This window comes from Ailuropoda melanoleuca, chromosome 1 (genome assembly GCF_002007445.2).
Source record: "Ailuropoda melanoleuca isolate Jingjing chromosome 1, ASM200744v2, whole genome shotgun sequence".
Lineage (NCBI taxonomy): Eukaryota > Metazoa > Chordata > Mammalia > Carnivora > Ursidae > Ailuropoda > Ailuropoda melanoleuca.
Window position 1 is genome coordinate 20,807,801 of NC_048218.1, and position 25,544 is coordinate 20,833,344.

At 33.5% G+C, this 25,544-nt stretch overlaps 1 long non-coding RNA gene across 1 annotated transcript; it reads right to left on the reverse strand.

Moving 5' to 3' along the window:
• Window positions 1-89: 89 nt before the first annotated feature.
• On the reverse strand, window positions 90-21,122 carry LOC109491056. Its single transcript, XR_002144446.1, has 3 exons — window positions 21,025-21,122; window positions 4,995-5,113; window positions 90-193 (listed from the first exon to the last, which is right to left on the reverse strand). It is a non-coding gene; the product is annotated as an uncharacterized LOC109491056 (long non-coding RNA).
• Window positions 21,123-25,544: the final 4,422 nt, after the last annotated feature.

Here is a 25,544-nt window from a genome sequence, read left to right on the forward strand (position 1 = left end):
ATCTTTCATTTTACAAATCTGAATTCAAAATTTAGATAATAATATTTTTGGAGAGGTAAAAATCAATTCACTTACCTTTTTAATAAGTCTACAAACATGTAAAAGTGGCAAACTTTCATTTCTGTGAGTGTAGAAAACTGGCCGGCATATTATTTCCTCATTATTGGTCTTCAATACTCATTTGTTGAGTAAACTAAGTAGAGGAAGAAAAAAAGAAAGAAAACGCTTACTATTCTGTAATGTTGTGCATTTGTCTCTTCAAAGTTGCCAGAGATGAATCTTTGTTTCAATTTTGTCTATTTTGTCATGTTCTGTTTGTAATGAATCTGGCTATTTGACTCATTCAGTTCAGCCTCAGTCTTCATATTGCCCTTAGTGGAAGAAATACATGGTCAGGAGCCCTTATTGTTGAATGGTTTGCAATGTTTTCTTTGCTGGCAATATCTGTTCCCTGTTACATAGATCAAAGTTTGAGATCACAGAAATACTATTGATGTAAGGCTTCTCTGGGACAGTACAGCCCTGTTTTAGACTGTCCTTATTTAAAAAGTGAGAGGATAGTGTTTCTGCCAAATTATAAGGATCAATAAGGAAGATGTTTTGTACCTTGAGATACCAAAACTTAAGTTTTATGGACCATATTGTTTCTCAAAGAATTACCACTTTTGGTATTCTCGGACTGTCATACTCAGGTAACAAGAAGGAAACAGATGCTCAGTGTTTCCTGGAATTAACTAGATAACATTTGTGTGTTCATTTAAAAAAAATGAGGAAAGAGGTGCTGAACAACAGTATATGTCCTTTTAAGGAATGTTCTAGTATTCTCTAAATTTATGTTGCTTTTCTTAAAATTCTTTCAAATGCACACATCTACATAGATAAATAAGTGTAAAAGGCTCATCATAACAATGGTAATAGGTATTATTAAAGAGATACAATTTATAATATATTTTTGGCATTGGTTTCAGATATATAGAAATATCCTATTATTTGTTTTTCTTGCACACTACTCAACCTTCTCATGATTTCCCTTTCATACTCAGTACCCAGCACAACAAACACTCTAGTAGTCAGGTCCATTTAAAGTTAGTTTATTTACTTATTTTTTAATTTATTTAAGTAATCTCTTCACCCAATGTGGGGCTTGAACCCATGACCCTGAAATCAGGAGTCACAGACTCTTCCAACTGAGCCAGCCAGGTGCCCCTAGTCAAGTCCTTTTAAAATAACTATCACTTCTGATTTAATTCAGTAACTCATAAGTTTATTCAGTCTCTATTTTGTTAAATACTTGGTCTTCCAGAATTTCCAAGTGATTGCTTTATTCCATGTCATATCCTGGCTTATGAGTTTCCACTGTACCATGTTTACAGACATCAGTCAATATCCTTACAGCATCTACTGCTGAGGTGCCCACTGTGTCTTCCGTTGGCTTAGTGTCTCCTTTAAATTACACCCTGCTTGAAGCCCTGTGTGAACTTGTACATAGACCTTCCAGTGACTCATTAAATCAGCCCCATGTGCTATTTGATTTTTTTTTTTTTTTGCATGTTCCTTTTTGGGTCACATAAGAACTTCAAACTCCCCTCCATGCTCTATAGCAGCAAAACAGAGTGCTACTGAGTGTGATTGATGGAGAGGGGAGAAGAGTAGGCTGTATGGGTGGTATGGGGAGTTTACCTAACATCTCAGAGATTCTCTGTCCTGCTATTTCCTGACCCCTTTCTATCTCCTAGAGTTCTCCATTTTGTAAGTCTGACTTTCTCCAGACTTCAAAGGGAGGAAAAAAAAATCAATTCTCTTTGCTATTCAAATTCAAAAGCCTATAGGGGTTGAGGTATTTTTAATAACAAAGACTTCCTAATCTAAGATTCTAAGCCTCAAAATGGATTAATGTCATTTCAGAGAACTTCTGAACCTAAAATTCCATACTCATATTGGTGTTTCCTTATCTGCATCAATTATATATTGTTGTATAACAATCATGCAAGACCAGGGGCATAAAGAATGCATGTTTACTTAGCTCAGGAATCTGCCAACCCTAGATGATTTCTAGATGTTATTTAAAATATAATGTCTACCACTCTTAACACACAGTACTAGGACTGTTTGCATGTTCATATGTATGTATACACATGTACATATATTGCATGTATGTATATATTTATGTATATGTGTATATAGTAGAGGATTATGGACATATATTTATATGCACATGTGTGTCATATATTATTGCACATAGTATCGATAGTGGTATAGATTATTATTTAGGACAGGGTTACTACCTACCTGCACCTTAACTATTTACATTGTTTTTCTGGCCCTTAGAAGTCAGAGTTGATGAGAGAGAGCTACCTTCCCTGTGTCTGTATTGGTTTCCATTCAACAATAACCCATTGATGGGCATATAGCACCATGTGTCATCTTCTAGGTCTTACTACTTTAGGAATACTAGCGTGAACATTTTGGGATAAGTAAGATTTTTCTGTCAAAAGCAGCATATGGAGAGGCAAGAAATAAAGGCATAATCATTATGTAATTTTATAGGATTCTGTATAATAACATTATATAATTTGTTCATGAGCAAATACGGACATCTCCAGAGATTCGAGGCAATAAAAGAAGAGGTTCTAAGTGGTGCTGCAAGGATGTCATACCCACAGCGATGAAGAGAGAGTTAGTCTCAAGCTAGAAGCTATGGTTGTGAATGTTGCCAAGCTTGTTTGTACTCATAGGCTTATGGAGACCCTGGAGAGTAGGTTAGTAAAAAACTGAGAGATCATTGCTTCTTGAGAGTGCTAGCTTAAAGGACTAAGAATTTTTCCTGATACTGGAAATGAACATTTCTCAGTATCAGTCATTTATTCTAAAATGTTGTATACAATTATGGAATGGAATGCTCTGTGTCTATCAAAAAATAGTTGGTGGAAAAGATGCTTTTGAGCAAAGAATCAAAGGGCCTATACCTGCACCTTTACAACCTCCTCACATCCTTCATGCATACCTACATGAAGAAGCACTCTGCTTATATTCCCTTTGGTGGTCTTGTGTCTCTCAGTAATTGGCATCATTCTGGTTTATAATGACTTGGAGTTGAATATGGCAACCAAACATTTTGATTTGTGTTATCTCCCATCTTAGATAGAAGAATATATCTTCTGATATACTTTTTACACTGAAAAACTTATTAAAAGATGATGACCAACTGTTATTTAAAATGTTTAAATGCAGTCAGAAAAGAGTTCACTTTAAAAACACACTTTACTAGCTGGAAATAATGCCTGAATGTCAGGAAATGACTTAATTCCAAGTGGAGAAGATAGCAAAGTCAGTAAGTTCTGTAAAGCAAGGTTATGTTAGAGGTAATCTATAATGTAGTAATCCCAGGAGATACTCGAGAGCTGACTGTAAGTAGAAAAAACATTGGGTCTTGGCAAAGTGCTTGAAGAAAAATCTCTCAGGTGGAAAAAACAAGTACACAGTTAAATGGGAGTCAGAGCAAACACCTGGTCTTAAAGTGTATTAAATTAAATTGAGTAAAGACAATATATTTAAATTCAATTGAGCTTTTTGAAAAATATATTTGTCAGTCAACAACCTATTTGCAAAACTTTTTCTTTTTCAAAATACTCCCATATTTACCATATCATAATCCCTCAGCACTAACCAAGGATACAGAACCAATCTTTAGTATAAGAACACATATGTTAACAGAATCTGGAAGAAGTAGTTACTAAAATGAAAAAAAATGAATAAGGAATATTATTATCATATACTCTTATTATATGTATCATGTCATTAGTCATTATACCTATTATATTATTACTAAGTATGTCTTTAATGAGGGCAGGGGATTGACATACACACACACACACACACACACACACACACACACACACATATATATATATATATATATATGTCTAAAACGGAGGTCTTTTAATACCTAGAAAACCATCTGATCTATATTTGATACTCAAAAATTAATTACCCTATGAAGGAACAAATGAGTGTTAGATGAAACACACTTCAGACACCACCTGTATGAGTCACAGACACATTGGGGACTCTAGTAACACAGTTACTTCTTTCTAAGGTAAAAAAATATATTTAACATTTTCACTTGATAGAGAAAATACTCCCATCTTTTACCGCTTAGTACCGGCAGGGAACAAAAACAAGAAAAAGTTTATGACAAGAAGATACTTAATAGAAATTGTTTTGTTCCTCTTACTGTCCTGGGAAATACATATGTAAGTTTTATTTCATCTTGGCTTTCAAGTGCATTTTGCAGATGTTCTTATTTATCTGCTTGAACTTGATAGAAGAAAAATAAGCCATTTATCTACCTTCCTTGTGCTCCTATTACAGACTCACATGACAACGACTAGTCACCTAGGTCTTCTTGGCACTTTGGTTTATCTCTGTTCATGATGACTCTACTTTTAAGATGAAAAGTAAATTTTCCATCAATTGTAATAATAATTAACATTTTTCTCAAATCAGTGTAAAATCCAGTCATAAGATAATCTCTACCAAAATAGATTTATTTTTTGGCAATAAGTCAAGCTGGCTTTTGTGTGAGATCTTTTCAATATTTAATTGCCGTACATTAGATATTGCTTATGTAAACACTGTCACAACAAAGGCTGTCACAACCCTTTTATAGAAAATGCTTCTTCCTTAAAGTTCTCAAATGTGTGTTCAGCCAAATATTTTCAGAGCATCCTTACGCACAAACTATGTGTTCATTCTCATCTAGAACTTTAGTCCATTGAAACTTTCTTTGTATCATTCTCCCCATGCCTACAGGAAGGCTGTCCTCCTTCTGTCCTTAGTTTGCATAATAGGCACATTTCACCACTGGCAACTCATTTGATACACCTACAACTTGAAAATTTGCTCTATAGAACCATTTACATTTTCCCTCTCACACTACTACAAAATGGCTTCTTTTTCACAACTTTTCAGAAAGTACCAAGATGAATTATTACCTCATTGGTGTACTGGATTAATCAACAAAACACTTGACTGCTTTTTCTGCAGTTTTTAACAATGTTGATTGCAGGGTGGAAAAAGTTTTCCTCAACCTTTTTGGTGTCCCTGACTGGTTCTGAAAATCAAACCAACAAAGACAAGTTAACAGGAGAAAAGCATACCAATGTATTTAATATGTTTTAAGTGGCATAGGACACTTCCTAAGGAAATGAAGACCCAAATAAACAATAAACCTGAGTATTTTTATGCTAGGTTTGAAGAAGAATGGACAATTATGGGAGGACTATGATAGGTCAGAGAATATGAGGCAAGTGTATAAACTGGGGGAAACTTATCAAGACCTGTTAGGATTCTTCTGGATATTCCTTTGTCTTCAGAGATAAGGATGCTTCTTTCCTTATAGGTAGAAGGAGGGCACCTCTGACAGAGGGTTTTATGACCTGTTTTTGGACAGAAGGTTGAGGTGACTTTCCTGCTTCTGCTGTTTTCTCACTCTTTTGGCTTACAATATTTAGTAAGCCAAGGTGCCATATTTTGGAATACCATGCGCTAAACCCCAACATTATGATTGCCTTCTTTCTGTAACTGCCTTGGATTCCAGTACTCTGAAATTTTCTGGTTCTCCTTCAAGTTTGCTGATAGTTTCTCTTGGTGGCTTTATTTGCAACTCCTTGGAAATTCAGTCTGTTGATTACATACTTTTCCTTAATGACCTCCATTCTTATTTCTCCAGCTATCACAGGGTGTCCTGCTGACTTTCAAATACCTAGATTAACACACCTAAACCCAATTATTTTTGCTTCATGCCTCCAGCCTCCTTTCTCCTCTGTATTTCCTGTTTTAATGAATGACAGGACCATCTGAATGTATGCTGAAAATTTAGATTTCATACTGACTAATCATTTTTTCTTAATGGATCCATGATCTCTCAACTTACCTTCTAAAATTTCTCAGAAAGCTATTTTCTCATCTTTGTCATCCCAAAAAGTTAAAACTCATTTCCTGGCTTCTAATCTTATCCAAGGTTAATAATTCTCAATATCATCACCAGTATGGTTTTTGTACATCACAAAATTTATCATAGCATATTTGTCAAATGTGTTTCAGTTTTTTTCCAAATTACTTCAAACATCTTCAATATAACCTAAAAAATACTTCATAATTTGGACCTTTTCATCTATAAACCTTCTCCTTTTGATCCATTGTTATATTCTATCTTCCCGAATCCTCTTCCCTGCTGTACGTTCATAAATTTGCAAATGTCACCTTTTATACTTAGAATGCTCTCCACAACTCTATTGTCTCTATTTAAACCATGTGAACCTTGAATTTGTGTTTTCACCTTCACATCAACTATTATATTTTTCACCAAGAATGCTCTGATACCGCTTTCCTTCCAGAGTAAGAAGATAAAAGAGTCTTATACTTTAAAGCTTGAATGTCTGTCTGCTTCTCTCTCTCTTATGAATTTATTGGGACCTCATCCTTAATTTTTTTGTTTCCTGTACATAACAACATAATACATTCTTAATAACATGCTTCTTGATTTTACATATATATGTGTTAATATTATTATCATTTATTATGATTATATGCATTATTAAAGAAAATAAAGTATTCTTGGCAGTTGTAAAAAAATGGTAAGGCAGACTTTATTTAAGTGTTTGATCACAATAGGTTTAGGGATGACTGCAATGGGGTTTTGCAGTAGGTAAGGGAGAGAGGTTGGGTTCTACTCCAAATACAACAAGGAAAAGTGATAATTTTATAGCTGAAGAGTAGAAGCAGGGGCTGGTAGATGGAAGATTACTGGGAGGAAACATTAAGGATAAGGAGGGATTTTGGCCTACATTGCCTAACAGGCCTTTGATGAAGGCAGGCCAGGTGGTCAGGTATCACCTCGGGAATTGTGGAGGATGAGAAACCTAATCAGATAGAGAGAGTGATCAGATATGGAGGGAAAGGATATTCTGGCTAAACTGACTTAGCAAAATTTTTTGCTAAAATTGGACAATGGGGAGAAAAACATGGAAGCCCAGAAGTCAAGGATTAATAAGAGAGTTCAGAGGAACCTCAGTAGAGTTTGGTCAAAGAGAGAATCTTTGTGTGTGTGCATATCTTTATATTAGATCTATATATAGATATATTGCATATGTAGAGAAAAATAGACTTGTTAGGTGTATTAAACCTAATGGCCATATTAAATTTATAGATAAAGATCTATATATAAAATTTGATATATATTAATTTATATTTATGTATATATCATATATATCACATATATAGTATATATATATATCGCATATATAATGTATATACATATATAATGAAATTTTTGTTTTGGGGAAATTATGCAACTCTAAAGTGACTTATTAGAACAAAAGAAAATATAAATACATATTCTAAAGCAAAAATGTTCTTTCTCCCAATGATGTTTAACAGACAAACTAAATCAGTATGTTGTAGTATAATTTCGCTTTATATAAAAAATACTATTGTTTTAGACATTTGATTTTCAGATATTCTTTAAGACATTTCATTGAATTGGAGCTATGATTACCAATTAGTGAAGGTTGTGAATAGTATATATCAACTTGAAACAACTTCTGAAAAGAATAGAAAACAAAACAAAAACTTGGCGCATGAAGTCAAGGGGCTTTATTCAAAACAGAATTAAAAAAAATAAGATCACCAGGTGTTTGCCTTTAAGCCAAAGTTTTATACATATTTATATGCACATGCACACACATAACTGTATACAGCATCTAAGATAATTGCAATAGATGAGGGTAGCATTATTCAGTCATTCACTTAAACTGATATTGAAACAGGAGAGGTGTCTAAGATTTATATGAAGCACATGAGATAGGGTACCTGGGTGGCTCAGTTGGTTAACCTTGGGCTCAGGTCATGATTCCAGGGTCCTGGATTAAGCCCCACATCAGGCCCTCTGCTTGCTGGGAGCCTGCTTCTCCCCCTCCCTCTGCCTGTCACTCCTCCTGCTTGTGCCCTCTCTCTCTCAATCTCTCTCTGTCACATAAATAAATAAAATCTAAAAAAAAAGAAAAAAAAAACACTTGGAATAGCTTCTGTATAGCTTGTCTAAATTTTTGGTATGTGTCAACTTATAATTATTTTCCCATTCCTAAAAGGCAATATAGCATTGAAATGAAAGGTCCAATCACTGTTACTATACAATAGCCCCCAACCACCTACAAAATATCATATACTTAAAAATTATCACACCTTCCAAAAATAAGATTATCATGCAATACATTTGTGTAAAGTGTTGTTTTAAAGATGAAGGAATATTAATCAAGTAAGTAATATCAGATTTAAGAAAATGCTAGTCAAATTGGATAGATAACTCTGTGTTAGCTAAAAACGAAAGGGCTATTTGTTATGTGCCATGTATGAGGAGAAAGGCAGGTGGTTTAATTATGAATCTGAACTTCTTGAGCTTGACATTTATCTCCTTGGTGCATAATCTTTTAAAGCAGTAACCCATGCAATATAATACAAGGTTGCTAAACTACATAAACTCACATATACACAAGATACCAACTAAGAACCCAATTCAATTATGGATAAATTACCAAAAGAGTTTTGCCATAGAGAAAACCTATTATCTTTACACTAAATATGCAAATAATGCAATACACTCGTTGAAAGAGGAAAGAATAAAGGCTCCTAGATCAAATATCTGTCACAAAATGTCATGCATTTCCATATTCTTATCAAACTGCCTTGATTTCATTATCAAAAGTAATAATACTATTCATTTTTATAGCTATTAATTACCATGGCACAAAAAATAAAATGAAAGGGTGAGGTCACATACATGACCTTGGTTGTTCTATCCAACATTCTTCTTAACCTGTACATTTTCTCAGAAATGACATTTAAAGTACAAATATTTCTGATAAAATAGGGAATATAAGAAAAGTACTCTATGGTAAATATTTTAACTAATAAATGTGCAGCTTGCTAAATAAAAATTATGCTGTCTCCTTAACCATTTTCCCATATTTTTTATCCAAAGAAATGATTTTTACTGTAAAATAACTGAACTTTAAGATACTTTCCTGAGGTCCATCTGGGTGACTTGGTCCCTTAAGAGACTGCCTTTGGCTCAGGTCCTGATACCCTGGTCCTGGGATCATGCCCCACGTTGGGGTCCCTCTCTCTCCCTCTCTCTCTATCACATACCTGCATGCCAATGCACTCTGTCTCCCTCTCTCAAATGAATAAAATCTTTAATAATAATAATAATAATAATTCCACTGTGTTCTTCAAGATAAAGATAATGGGTTCTTCCTCTCCCTTACCTGGATTCTTCCCTTCTTACAGGAAACATGAGGTCTCTGGATCAGAGAACAGCCCATTTGTTACTCACAGAGCCCTTCGATGTATGTTCCTTTGTTCTCCAACCTCCATAAGGTGATGTAATGAAGTCACAATGCCAATCGTCACATGCAGCAAGTTTGCAAAAGAAAGGAGCTCCAAAATTATAACCCTCAGACCTTGTATAAGTCAACTGGCACAACTTTCCCTCCTTCTCTCCAGAGAAAGTAAGAGATTCAGTACTTTACCCTGCGAACTAATCTTACCCAGGAGGGGAGGAAAATGTCTCTACTTTCACCAACCTAGAATGTAATACAATGGATCCAGAGGACATGATTATCTCAATTTCTCTGAAGCCGTACAACATCTCTAGCTTCCAAAGTGTATTAGTTTTTCTCTTGCTTCTCCAACAAATTGCCACATGTTTAGTTGCTTAAAATAACACAAATATCTTACAGTTCTATGGGCCAAAATCTAAGGCAGATTTCACGAGGCTAAAATCAGTGTTAGCAGGATTATATTCCTTTCTGGAGAATCTAGGAAAGAATCAATTTCCTTTCCTTTTCTAACTATTAAAGTCTGACCTTTGGCTCATGGCTCCATTTTGTCTCCAGAGTAAGCAGTGGCTGGTCTTCTCTTTCTTTTATTGCATCACTCTGATCTTGGGTTTTTTGTTTTCCTTTTATACATTTACTTAGGATTCTACTGAGCAAACCCAAATAATATAGGCTGATCTGCGCATTTTCAGCCTCAATTTCATCTTTAAATCCTTTTTGCCATGTAATATAACATATTTACAAAACATGAGGATAAGGAAATGGACATCTTTGGAAGCCATTCTGTTTATCACACATGGAGTGTTTGCTATCCAATCACCTTTGAGTCAAATTTGCTAGTACTCTTTACTCAGGAAGCCCAGCCAATAAAATAAAGTGAAAATACTCATAGAGAATTGTTCTTTTAAAAAAAACACCATATATATATATATATATAAAATAAAACTACGACAAAAAGAGGTTAATTAGGGAGTCATTGCATATGGAATTACTGCTGAAGCACATTAATATTAGAGTTCACAGGGATTAGGAGGAGTCCACAGAAGAGATGAAGGCAAGGGAGGGAGTGCGGAGTGCAGAGTGCAAGTTAAGGATTAAGCAAGATTGTGGTCTCTTAAAAATTAAATGAAAAAAAACTGAAAGAGGGGCGCCTGGGTAGCGCAGTCGTTAAGTGTCTGCCCTCGGCTCAGGGCGTGATCCCGGAGATCCAGAATCGAGTCCCACGTCGGGCTCCTCCGCTGGGAGCCTGCTTTTTCCTCACCCACTCCCCTTCTGTGTTCCCTCTCTCGCTGGCTGTCTCTCTGTCACATAAATAAATAAAATCTTTAAAAAAAAAAAAGAAAAGAAAAGAAAAAACTGAAAGAGAAGGAAATGATCAAGCTTTTTGTATGCTGTCAATAGGTCAAGTGAAATGAGGATTGAGAAACAACCATCAAATTTGGTGGCCTTAGAGTAATATATTATCTAATAAAGGATATTGGAATAATCTATAGCTTTAGTAACTCATATCATTTATCATGCTATCCTATTAATTTGACTTTTTAATGACAAGTAACAAGTTAAAATGTTGAGTTAATTCACATCTATATCTCATTCCATGTTTTATTGTTATCCAAACTTTCTTGATCACAAAACTCACTAGGGAAAACATTTAAAAAAACCATATGAGGTTAATAAAACACAAAAGTAATTGGGAATCATGAACAAGGTTTTATAAAAACAAATCACAAGTATGATGTTTATAAAATTGCAGTAATAATGTAGCAAGAATTTCTATAGGTTTAGTTTTAAAAATTCAGACAGCGATTTTATTGGGAACATTGGAGACAATTGTTTACTATTTACATTTTGTTATCTCCACAGTGTTTATTATTTTTGACAAAGGCTATCATTAATTTAGCAGCTAGTTAACCATATAGGACTTTTATTCCTTTACTGTAGTTATTAAACGTGATGGAATAATTGCTGTGCGTTATTGCACATAGAGGCAAAGTCACATATTTTTCTTGTATGTAGTTGTTTACAAATAAATATTTTTATGCTCTATAAAATAGTATATATCATTATCTCAAAACACATTCAGATGATAACACCTTCAAAAACTATTCTTACCATTGAGATTTATAATTTTAAAGCCAAAGGAAGGCAAAAATGACAGTCTTCAGTGAATACTGGAAACTTTTTTTTTCTTTAACTATTTTAAATTATTTTAAAGGAATTATAGGTTTTAACAGGAAGCATTTTTTGATTATATTTATTTCTTTCAAGACTCCAAATGCTAGGAACATGAAAGGGACACATGTCTCATTGACTTCTTTATGGAATTGTTTTCCACAAATCTTGATTTTAAAACGTAACCGTAGAGAAAATAAGTAATGAATGTAAAACGAAGGTCGTACCTTTTTTTATCTAGTAGAGAGTATTATATTAAGGATAGAAAGGTATGAATCTGTAAATGTTTTTCATTAAAAAATCCTTTTTTTTGGAATGATATATAAATACAAGTGTGTTAATATGTAAGACTATAAATATAAATATATACGGCATATTATTCTTTAGTAGAACATAGAGCTTACTACACAGTTTTGTTTTATCTTTTATATTTAAGCAACCATTCATTGTGAAGAACTACTTAAATGGATAAATTAATATAAGTTTGCAAAATGCAAAAACATCGTATATTATTAAATAATTATCTCTAGTTATAAACTGAAATGCTGACAAATTTGGACATGGGACGCTTTTAAAATTCAGAATTAGCAAATTTTACCATACAAATATTCAAAATTATATTGTTATTAATTTTATAAATACTACTCTCCTCTGCCTACCCTTGCTGCAAAAAAATAGAAATGTTTTGTGGCTGTCTTTGCAAAAGTTTTGAAATTATTGTTCACCTATGTTTTTAAAAATGTGCTCCTTTAAAAAAAAATTATAGTGTTGATAATAACTCGATAATGGGAAAATGGGTGGATAAGAATATTATAATGACTTCCTTTTAATTTTAAAATTTTATTATGGTAAATGCATATAACGTATTTACCATCTTAAGCCTTTTTAGGTACTATTCAGTGGTATAAAGTGCATTCACGTTGTTGTGCAGCCATCACCACCATCTATCTCCAGAATTTTTTTTTTTTTGCAAAACTGAAATCAGCCATGAAGCAACGTCTCCATTTCTGCATACCTCCAGCCCCTCCAACCACCATTCTACTTTATGTTCCCTTGATTTTTATTATTCTAATTACCTCATATAAATGGAATCATATAGTCTTTGTCTTTTCGTGACTAGTTTACTTCACTTAACGTTATGTCCTGAAGGTCTAGCACATTGTAGGATATGTTAGAGTTTCTCCCTTTCTAAGGCTAAAAATTATTCCATCATATGTATCTACTACTTTTGCTTCTCCTTTTATCTGATGATGGATTCTTGGTTTGCTTCTGCATCTTCGCTATTGCAAACAATGCTGCTATGAAAATGGATGTACCAATATCTCTTTGAGGCTGTGCTTTTAATTTTTGGGGGGTATACACCAAGAAGTGAAATTGCTAATTCATATGGTAATTCTATTTTTTTTAATTTTTGAGGAAGCACTACACTGCTTTTCTTAGAAGCTGTAACATTTTGAAACACCAGCAACAGTACACAGCAGTTCCAATTTCTCCACATCCTTGCCAACACTTGTTATTTATTTATTTTTTAATAATGGACATTCCGATGAGTATGAGACAATATCCCATTGTAGTTTTGATTTGCATTTCTCCCAAGATTCATGATGTTGAACATCTTTTCGTGTATTTGTCACTTGTATATCACCTTTGGAGAAAAGTCTGTTTTAGTCCTTTACCCATTTTTGAACAGCACTTTGTTGTTTCTGAGTTTTAGAAGTTCTTTACATATGGATATAAGATTTGCAAATATTTCCACTATTCTGTGGATTTCTCTTTTACTCTGTTGATAGTATCTTTAGATGAATATTACAAAAATTGATGAGTCAAATTTGTTTATTTTTTCTTTTGTTGCTTGTACCTTTGGTATTGCATGTAAGAAATCATTGTCAAGTTGATGATGTAAGTTTTTTCTCTGTGTTTTCTACTGAGAGTTTTATAGTTTTAGGTCTTACTTTTAGCCTATGGATCCATTTTGAGTTAATTTTTGTACACAGTGTTAGGGAAGATACAGCTTTATTCTTTTGAATGTGGGTATTCAGTTTTCCAAGCACCAGTTGTTGAAAACCCTGTAATTTCTCCCATTAATGGTCTTAGCACCTTTGACAAAAATTGTTTGATCATATATGCAAGGGTTTAGCTTTGGACTTTCTCTTCTATTCCATTGCCCTATATATATCCATCTTTATGCCATTACCAAATTGTTTTGATCATTGCAGCTTTGTAGTAAGTTTTGAAATTAGAAAGCTTGGGTTCTCTAATTTTTTCTTTTTTTTTTTTTTAAAGATTTTATTTATTTATTCGAAAGACAGAGACAGCCAGCGAGAGAGGGAGCACAAGCAGGGGGAGTGGGAGAGGAAGAAGCAGGCTCATAGCAGAGAAGCCTGATGTGGGGCTCGAACCCAGAATGCTGGGATCACGCCCTGAGCCGAAGGCAGACGCTTAACCGCTGTGCCACCCAGGCGCCCCTAATTTTATTCTTTTAAAAAATTCTTTGTTTATTTGGTGTCCTTGAGGAGCCATATGAATTTTAGAATGAGTATTTCTATTTTTACAAGAGACATCATTGGGATTTTGATAGGGCTTACATTGAATCTGTAGATTACTTTTGGTAGTATTAATATTTTAGCAATGTTAAACCTTCCAATCTATGAACATAGGATATGATACGGAATAACATGGTTATTTATGTCCTCTTTACTTTCTTTCAGCAATGTTTTGTAGTTTTCATTGTGTAAGTCTTTTCCTCCTTGTTTAATTCCTAAGTATTTTACTCTTTTAGATTCTATTGTAAATGTAGCTTTTTTTTGCAATTTCCTTTTTAAACTGTTTATTGTTAGTGTATACAAATGCAGCTGATTTTCTTGTGTTCACTTTGTTTCCTGCTACTTAGCTGAATTTGTTAATTAGGTTGTAGCAATTTTCTTTTGGAAACTTGAAGATTTTCTAAGATAATATCGTATCACCTGCAAACAGATATACATTTTCTTCTTCCTTCCCAGTTTAAATGTCTTTTCTTACTTTTTCTTGATTAATTGCTCTGGCTAGCACTTCCAGCACTCTGTTGAATAGAAGTGCTGAAAGCAGGCATCCTTACCTTTTTTCTGATTTTGGGAAAAAAACATTCTGCTTTTTTCCATTGAATATGATGCTTGCTCTGTGTTTCTCGCATATGACGTTTATTATGCTGAAGTTGTTTCTTTGTATTCTTAGTTTATTGTGTGTTTTCATCATGAGTGTGAAATTTTGTTAAATACAAATTATCAAAAATTTAGTGACATTTAAAAAAATACCTTAGTTTCTCTGCAATCCATGTATGATTTAGCTGTGTCCTTTACGCAGTCCTTGTTAGGCCGAAATTTAGGTGCTGAAGGGGTCTCAAATATCATCTGAGGCTTGAGCATTTCTTCCAAGTTCACTGGTTGTTGACAAAATTCATTTTCTTCTTGTTATAGGATATATGTTCCTGTTTCTGTTTTATTTCTGGTTGCTTGCTAGAGAACAGTTTTCAGGTCTTAAAAGCTTTCTTCATCTCCTTGCCATGTGTCCTTCTCATAAACAAATCCCAAAATGATTATTTGCTTCCTTCCAGCCCAGCCAGGTGATGGTCGCTGCTTCATGCTCTCTCTTTTAGGGGTTGTCCACTAGGAATAACCTCCATTTTGATAGACTTAGTCAACCAATTATGGACTTAATTACATGTGTAAAATCCCATTTACTATACAGTGTTTGATATCACATCACATTTATGGGTCTTACCAACACTCAAAAACAGGAGATTATACAGGGTATGTGTACCAAGATATAGGGATCTCATATCCATTTAAGGAATCTGCCTTCCAGAATTTGAGCAGCAAGAATTAACACCTATAATAGGTTGACACACCTCAAATATGTATATTAAAAAAACAGAGCATAATTATACTTTAAAAAATGAATTTGTCATCTTTGGAGATTCCTAGTGGTACAATGACTTCTTTGGGATATTGATAAGCACAAAGAAAGAAACAAACATTTTTTTTCTATTTTTCTTATACAGTTTGATTTTCAAGGTAACCAAATAGAAAATAGAAAATTCTTTATTGAATAATTCTAAGTGATAAATTCAGAAAGAATGACAGAATTAGAAAGTTACCTTTTTGTAAATGTTAATGAAATTATCTAGAAAACTATCATTAATCACTATAAAACTAGTTGCTGAAAGATTTGTGCAAAAATTGTCAATAGACAAAGCTGACAACTCCTAAGCTCCCTGATTTCGCACTAATAGCACTAAAATCAGGTTGACCACACGGTTTGTGTCTCTGAATGATGCAATAGGGATTTTACAAGACGGTCTACAAGATTATTTCTCCCCATGAATTGGACCTGACTATAATTTAGCCCCAAAGTCTAATTGCCATTTTATGGAATTACTGGGAGCACTATGATGATACAAATTTCCAAATCAAGAATGTGAGATAGTCTACAGGATAAATGACTAGTTTGTTCCACAAAAAGTGATAAGAAACAAAGAGATAAGAATTTCTATGAACTAGAAGAAATTTAAAAGACACCAACCTAATATAGTGTATGGGTTACTCTGGATTCTGACTCAGAAACCAAATGTAAAAAAGCATTCATGAGCTATTTAGAGAAGTTTGTGAACACGGAAAAGACTTAGATATTAAGGACTTACTCTGAATTTTGTTACATATGTTTTATGTTGAAAATAATTTTATCTTTTAGAGTTACTCATTGAGGAATTTATAGGTAATATAATAATGCTTTGAAATAGAAATGAATAGATAAAACCAGATTAGTGATATGTTGACAACTTCTGAAGCCAGATGGTGGCTCACTGGGATCCGTTATTCTATTCCCTCTAGTTTTTTGTACACTGGAAAAATAAGTCCATAGCCAGTGATTTACTGGATTTGGTTCACTGGTCATATTTTGCTGATTTCTATATTGAATTAATACAAACTCATTGGTAAGGATTGATTAAACCAATACTGGTAACAATTCAGGTTTTAAAAACTTTTTTAATACTGCCTTGTAATAAGCTCTGTTGGAATTTGCGATTATAAAATTGGTATTATGACTGCCGTGAAGAATCTTCCAGACATGAAATGGTATCACTCTCTCTCTCACACACACACACATACACATTTACATACAAATGAACAGCTTATTTAGTTTTTTGTGTAAGATCAGCCTTAAAATATTCATACTGATTTGTGCTGCAATGCTAGCTACTTTTTATAGATTTGAGATGTCACAGCAAGTCAAATTGATATTTTCTATCTAGATATTTTTGGTCATTGACGAAGTTGAATTATACTGCCTATTAATTATAATTCAGGCATTATAATCCATTTTTCAGGTGTGACAACCAAAAAGGAAGAGATATTTTTATTCTATTTAGCTTAGGTTTTAAAAATAAATGGTTATTAGTAGCATAAAGGGCAATTAACCTACTGTAATGAGAGTTCAAAACAAAACACTAGTCTTGTTCCAGTAAGCTAATTACTGAACATGGAGGTTTATGGATGCATGGGAGAGGATGAGGGATTCCTTGGCAGGAAGGGGCCCAGTACCTGCAAAACTGTCCACATGCCAGGTGAGAGGAATTTTGTGGCCAGAATAGTTTGAGAGATTGATCTAGGGACCACCCAATATGAATTACTGTCCAAGTCTTAGATAGTAAGCACTTATAATATAAATTTTAAATAGGTCGCCACTCAGAGATATTTAAAATTTCAAGCCATTACTTAGCTTATTTAACTAGACAAAGTGAAACCAAACACACATATACACTTTGAGTGATGGAAAAAGATTCTCCACATATTAGCTGTGCAGCTTTGTTAGAAAGTGTCATTGGCAAAATGTTATTTGGGGAGATGTCATTAGGATGCAACCAGCAACACTGTTCAGGAGAGCAGTACTAAGTCCCCTTGTATATTGCATTCCTGGCAATATCAAAAAAGTTATCCTGAGGAGAAACAGGAATAATTGACCCATTGACATGGTATATATTTTAGGCAACTGTAAAAATCAGTAATTTAGAAGGAATTAGAGGAATCCCGGTAGAATTTGTAAGGGAGGGCAAAGAAACATGGGCTCTAAGATATTTCAACCTTTTAACTTACCATTCAAAAGAGCATTGAGGTTTCTAAATACTAATTGTTGCAATTACTATTTCATCTCCGTTGTCTGTTGAGCCCATTCATGGGCTGTCTTGGGTTCTTCATTATTGATCTGTAAACTATTTCACGTGTATATGATTTATGTTAGTTACCACTGTTTTCACTTTTCTCTAAGACACATAATTCGACCCTATCCAATTGATCTTTTCTGTTAACTTTTTTAAAAAGATTTTTTTATTCATTTTAGAAAGTGAGAGAGGGAGAGTGGGAAGGTGAAGAGAGAGAGGGAGAAAGAACCTGAAGCAGGCTCTGCACTGAGCATAGAGTCCATGGCAGGGCTGGATCCCAGAACCGTAAGATCATGACCTAAGATGAAACCAAGCATTGGACACTCAACCCACTAAGCCACCAAGACACCCCCTAATTGATCTTTATTATTTGAGTTCTCCCTGATATTTTAGTTTCTAGTCTTTCCTCAAAACTGAGGAAAATAATTAACTTATAGCTCGATATCTTCATTTCTGAAACATTCATATGAACACGTTTTTAAAATTAATTCAAGTTCCAATATCACTCCAAATTTTAACCCTCCAACAAATTTGAAAATTTAGGCTTCCGCTATAATTAGATGGATTTATTATAACTAACGTCTTTTGCAGTTGCTAATACCTTACAGAAGAAATATTATATTTTTAATGTATCAGAAAATGGAGCTTTTAAAAAGTCAAAATTCTATTAAAATGGAAGCAGAAACAAGTTTCTAGAACTCTGCCCAAAGGAACTCATATTTTGATGGTTTGTTTGTTTTGCTTTTCTTGTCTTGCCTTTTTTGTTTTGTTTTGTTTTTGAAGTCAATAAATCTAGATAAACCAAGCAAATTTTTGCCTGAAATTTCTGGTTTTTCCTGTCCCTGAATTCTAGTGTAGATAGTACCCAAACACATGGAAACATTTCTCTGTATTAGGACTTAATTTCACATAAACCGCACTTTCTGGTTCTATTTTATTTAAAAAGAAGAATAAATATTGCAACAGCTGTCAACCCCCACTGGTAATCTATTTTCAGAAAAAGTCTCATCATACTGTCCAGGAAGAAAATAATCTTCTAAATATATTGTCACTTAAGAGTTTTCAAAGTACTTTTAATATTTTACCAATATGCTCACTCAGTTCCTAATTATTTTTGGATCCCGCTGAGTAATTTTCTCAGCTTCTTAGTATGGTGATTTGCATTCCTTCTCACATCTGGGTTCTTTTTCTGCCTTTTATTTTTTATTGTTTGGATTGACATAGGAGCTTCAATTTTCTCTTGTTAAGAAGACAAGATGAAATTTTTCTTAAAAAATGAAAATTTCCTACAAACTTCTAAGTTGTCTTTAGATGTCTTATGTTTCCATACTTTAAAAAATGCAGCAGTAAGTATTGCCTTGTTTTTCTTTGTCAGAGAATGCTGGCTCATGGATTTTGAAAAACAAAACAAAACATATATGCTTAGTTTCTTTAAAGAGGGAAAGCATGAAATTTATTTTTAAAGGAGATGAATGGCTTCAAGACAGTGATGGGACTATCTAAAGAAAATTCATGACATTTATTCATTTTTCTCTGGAAAGCATTTTCAATAAGGTACAAGGTTATCTTTTCCAATATAAGGTTAGACTTTTGAATCACTTGACACTGAACGGTAGTGGACTTTACCACAAAGGATTTCAAACATACCAAAATGACAGCTGTGATGATGATGATGATATCCACCTGCAAAAGACTACTGGTTTTTTTTTTTTAATATTTGATATGTAAAATCTCAAAATTAGATAAGATCATTATGCTTTAATTCTTCAATTAATAGAATATTGAAATACGAGTTAGGAATTCTGACCTCATTTCTAGCCAAGTTTGGGAAATACCATCTTAAAATCAATCCCCTATGATTTATAAACTTATAATTATTTATGTATTTTCTTTTGTATTACATATTTGTTCCTATTGACTTGGAGCTTTATATGGCCAAGAGTCATATGTTTTTCTTTTTATACAAATATTTAACTAGTTCCTAGCATACAGAGAAGAATTTTCAATAAGTGGCTTCTGAGTGAATTAATACAGAATCTCTAACACTGGAACCATGTATTTGACATCACATTCTTAGATGGAAGAGAAGAGTTTGACACCAGCATACTTGGCTCTAAAAGAATTGACAAAAAGGAGATGATAATGGAATGAACTTGGGTCATCAAGAAAGAAGAAAGAGCAAGGCATGGATAAATACATATTAAATGAAAAGTTCATGCTTTTCTCTTTTGTTTTTAATTACAATTTATAGTTGAAAGCAAAATCGATATACACAAATACTTAGGTGAATCTTAAGGGCATTATGCTGAGCGGAAAAAAAGTAATTGATAGTGTTAAATATATATTAACTTTCTGCTTTGTTTTATGGACTTCTATTTTTATCTTTATTTTTTCTCCTGACTTTATATTTAATTTACTCTTCTTTTTTTCTAGGTTTTTAAGATAGAAACTGAGATCATTTTTTTTTTTACATTTTAATAGAAATCTGTAGGCCTATAGAGGTTTTTTTTTTTTTTTGTATCTCACAGATTATGATATGTTGTGTTTTTGTTTATATAAAGTTCACAATGTTTTAATTTCCTTTATCTTATTTTTGACCCATGTGTTATTTACACTATTTACAAAAGACCATACATGAAATACAAATTAAAAAGAAGATCAAAATATAAGGATCAGAAAATACTATATTTGGCAAATGCTAGCCTAGTGTTTTTTTTATATCAGAAAAATAATTTAATGGAAATAAAAACATGATGTTAATGCATCATGGATTAATGATAAAAAGAGCAATTCATCAGGATTGTGTAGGAATCCTGATGTTGTGTTCACTAAATAATATGATCTCAAAATATATTTGAATAAAAGTGACAATTTTAAAAAGGATTTATTTATTTATTTGAGAGAGAGAGAGAGAGAGCATGTGTGTGTGGGGGGAGCAGAGGGAGAGGGAGAGAGTGAATCTCAAGCAGACTCCCCACTGAGCATGGAGCCTGTCACGTGGCTCAATCCCACAACCCTGAGATCATGACCTGAGCAGAAATCAAGAGTCAGACGCTTAAGGGACTGAGCCACCCAGGTGAGGCCAAATTGGCAAGTTTTTAAAAACAGATTGATATACTCAAATCTATGATGTGATAGATTAGCCTTGCTCTCTCTGAAAATGATAGATTAAGTAATTACAAAGCAGTGAGGATATAAATAACTTGAAAAATATTAACTAAATTCGTCATAACAAGTATATGTGCATTTTGTTATAGTCACCTGTGGTCTACTTCGATTGTTGCCCACACACCAAGCCACGAAAAGGAGGCTAGATGTAATCCAAAGAACTGTCTTCATCCACATTCTTTGACATTTGTGAAAACTTGCTCATGATTCCAGATTGTCTCATCCACTGTGAAATATTAAAATATACACATAAATAAATAAAAGGACAAAGTAAAATGAAAATCACCATCGGTTTAGAACTGGAAACAATATAAATATAACAGTTCTTATGAGGTAAAGTAGGGGAGTAAATAGAAGGAAATTGGTACCATTAATGAAAATATTTGGAAAGATTTAATGTTAATAAGTTGAGTAACTCTGAAAAGGTAGGGAAAAATGACTGAGACAAGAAAAAAAATATACCTAACAGCAGAAGATAATAAAATAGAGAATGTTTATATCTTTGCATAGGGGCGCCTGGGTGGCACAGCGGTTAAGCGTCTGCCTTCGGCTCAGGGCGTGATCCCGGCGTTATGGGATCGAGCCCCACATCAGGCTCCTCTGCTGTGAGCCTGCTTCTTCCTCTCCCACTCCCCCTGCTTGTGTTCCCTCTCTCTCTGGCTGTCTCTATCTCTGTCAAATAAATAAATAAAATCTTTAAAAAATAAATAAATAAATAAATAAATAAATAAATAAATCAATCNAAATCTTTGCATAAATCATCATCATGGCTCCAAAATCATGTTGATACAAGGACTTTCTTTTATAGACTTTATTCTCCCATTCTTACACACTGGGCTGACTTAATTTGTCTCTCCTTTGTAATTATTACAAGAGAAACATTTGACTTTACACGTTTTCTATACAGTTTCTTAATCCTATTATTTACTAAACTCTAACACAGATGAGGACAGTGTTGACATTTTGTAGAGTTGATGTGCTAGATTTATATATTTTTTTCTCCTACTTTCACTTCTATTCTTTTTTAATCCATCTCAAGCCTTCTTCCATCTTAGATTTCTTCTGTGAATTGCTGGAGTATGTACATACGTAATTAGCTTTCCCAGGAAGTATGTATAATATATACATTTTCTTTATTTTAGTCTTTAAATTATGAAAATATTTCCCTCAAAACTTTGTGTTTTCTAGTAACTTCTAGAATCCACTTTGCTGAAAAGAGGTCTACTGTTAATCACATTTTATTTATTTTTTGTTTTGGCAGCTTACATATTTACTTTTAAATTACTTTCTTCCTTTTAAATTATATCTCACTATTTTAAGCCAGTGGGTTTTTTTTTTTTACTCTTTTTTATCCTTTCCCTATTTTGCCACTTACTTCCTTAAAATATTTTGTAAAATTTAGGTCTATTTTTATTTATATGTTAAAGGATAGGTTGATGAATAGAAGTACTGGCTGTCACTCCCATTCCTCTGCTAATTCTCTCCCCTTAAACAGCTCACTTTCAGCTTGTGTTGTGCCTAGGGCATTTTCATGATGATTCATTTAAGGGTGTAAATTGGGTCACAAGCAAATAAATGTGTCAGGATGAGGAGAATACAGTTTGGGAATTGACTTAACAGCAGAAATATGCCAATCCAAGTTAGATTTCTTAATAATTTGTGATTATAAAGCAATTTTTCAATCTAAATATAGAGCTAACACAAATTTCATTAACAGTTCTTGAGTCAGTTATCATGATTTCAATGCCTTTTGCTTTCCCCAAGTCACAATGCACATCATTTTCCTTTACATTTTCTGAAACGAAGCTCCACAGTTTGTTTATTGATCAAGGGGTCTCATAGTTCTCCTGTTTTGCAAAAATTCACCAGTCCCTGGGGAACTGAGGTTACTCTTCCTTATTTCAACCATTTTGACTCTTTTCCTTTTTTGTATGTAATCATCATATTCCTAATATTCTGAAACAGCAAGGATGTGAATCCATTAGATCAGTCCATCATCCTAAATGTTGAATATATCCTCTTTATTTTAAAACTAATATTTTGCAGAAAGTCAGCAGTATCCCCTGTCAGTTCAAGCAATATGGTGAAACACCTCCAGCTTCTAGATATGTGGGCAACTTTTATCACTATCACAAACACACATTTGGTCTATGTATCTACACATTTTCATTGGAGTTCAGTTATAGGGTTTTTATTATTATTATTATGTTTATCTATTATTCACTAATTCATTTTGAAATTGTCCTCATTTGTCACATATTGGTGACCAGATCACTCCTTTCTAATCGAAGAAGAAAACTATCAGTAGCTGAGGTTTTAATAACCATTATTCAAATGTACTCTGCTGCCTGGAAAATGACTTATTTATAAATAAAAAAATATTGTCATGACAAGATTCTAAACCTGTATGAAAATGGTGTATGGTTTTAAATAGTTAAGATAACTCTAAGCTTTGACATAAAATTTGGAGAAATTAAGTATTATAATTTGTGCCACCAACCACAATTGTAGGAAAAATACATGCAACTGCAGTGAAGGGGGTCAGGTTCCATTTTCTCGTTATCAAGGCTAATGCTAAGTGGTTCGTATTTCAAGAAATATTATCCTTTGGTAGAAGTAATAGTAATCAGTGGAACAAATATGGGAAATTCACTAAAATATAAGAACTAAAAAAATTTTCTGGATAAATTTTGTTTAGTCAAATGATGATTGTGAATGAAAAATATTTTTGTACAGTCCATGATATACTGAATTCTGGAATTCTTAACAACCACAAATTTGGCTATTATTTCTTCTAAATTAAATGCAAGCTGGATTTGTAAGCATGGCTGAGCAGTGACATTTCAATCTGTTATGAAACGGTTGATACATATTACTTTGGTAAAAATTAAAAATGAGTTATTTGAATTAAAACTTTTAAAAATAAATACAACATATTCCTAGTGCCATCTTGCAAATACAGAATGGTATCATTTTAGGATGTCCCACTGTTCTAATAAGTTAGTTCTTTGGTATATAATTTTTGAAATGAATCATGGATGTGTTTAAATGTTAGAAGTCATGTGTTTTGCTTACTAATGCCGTTTTACAAGTTGAAATTTAAATATATATATGGAGAGAAAGAGAGAGAAACAATGCAAGAGTACTTCCTTCTATACAGAGAGAGCTTTGTCAGTTAGCTCATCTTTAAAAATTTAAACTTGTGCTTATTTTTGGCTTTAAAGCTTACTTTAATTGGTTTGCTAAAACAGGATAGACTAATTTTTTATTTCTACTTAGACTACTCAGATTTACTGATAACATTTCCTACCTTCCAGTCCCCATTTGGTAATTTCNGATTTCCCTTAATTCGCAGTAGAATGATAGAGCCCGCTCACATTCACATTGTGCTTGTTTGAGATGATGGGTTAGAAAATACAGTTTATTCCTGATATACTGCTTTTCTGCTAGCACTTCACACAACCCATGAATCATTTTCCAAATCTTAATATTTTACATGACCCTCATTTTAAAGTTAAGATGGTCAATTACATTTTTAAAAATCATCTTATTTCTATTCTAAAGGAAGATGTTAGTTAAAATTTAGCCACATCTGGAGCGCCTGGGTGGCCCAGTTCGTTGAGCATCTGCCTCTGGCTCAGGTCATGATCTCAAAGTCCCAGGGTTGAGCCTCACATTGGGCTCTCTGCTCAGTGGGGAGCCTGCTTCTCCCTCTCCCTCTCCCTCTGCCCCTCTCCCTGCCTTATGTTCTCTCTCTCCCTCTCTCTCTCTCTCTCAAATAAAGAAAATCTTGAAAAAAAAAAGTTAAGCCATGTCTATATAAAGTGGACTTTTCTTCATACTCCATCTTCTGCCAGTATTCAACCTAAACTGTCAGATTTTGCCTTATTCAATAAGGTACACATGAGTAGACTCAGCAAGGGAAACATCCATTTGCAAGGAGGAATTTGCTGTTACCATACAAAGGGTTTTAATCAGTTTGATTCTTTACCTCAGCTGCCCTTCTAGGCTAAAGATGACAGTGCCTCAAGCATATTTTTCAAAACACTTCTAATACCAATATCCTTTTTCTGCTGCCTTGCATTTCTATACCTCTCTCAAAGCAATTACTGATAGTATGTCTGGCTTATAAGAGCATTCCATATAGGTAGATTTTGGTCAATCGAAAAAAGTATTCTTACCTCTTTCCCACTTCCTCCAAGAGACTATTGGGATCAAATGTATCATCATGACTTTGATCCTTTCAATTTCTACTCTGAATAACGTCATTTTTTAATAAAAGTTAAAAGTGTGGACAGAGTTCATAGCTACAGGCTGCCATGGCTAGAATAATCTCAATGTAACACATATATATCATTAAAAAGGAACTCTACAATATCCCAGTCCCTAAAGTGATCCTAATATGTTGAGAGGGAAATTAGTTAATGCTGAGTCATATGTATAGATCTACAATTGGGGATCAGAAGAAATAGCATTTCTTTCACAGTCAGGGGTTGGAAAGGGAGAACAACCTAAAGGTTGAGTGCCTTGAACATTTGACTCAACTCAACCAACAAAAACCACCAGAAGGCTGATTTTCTGTCTAATTCATTATACAATGCCCTGCATGGAAT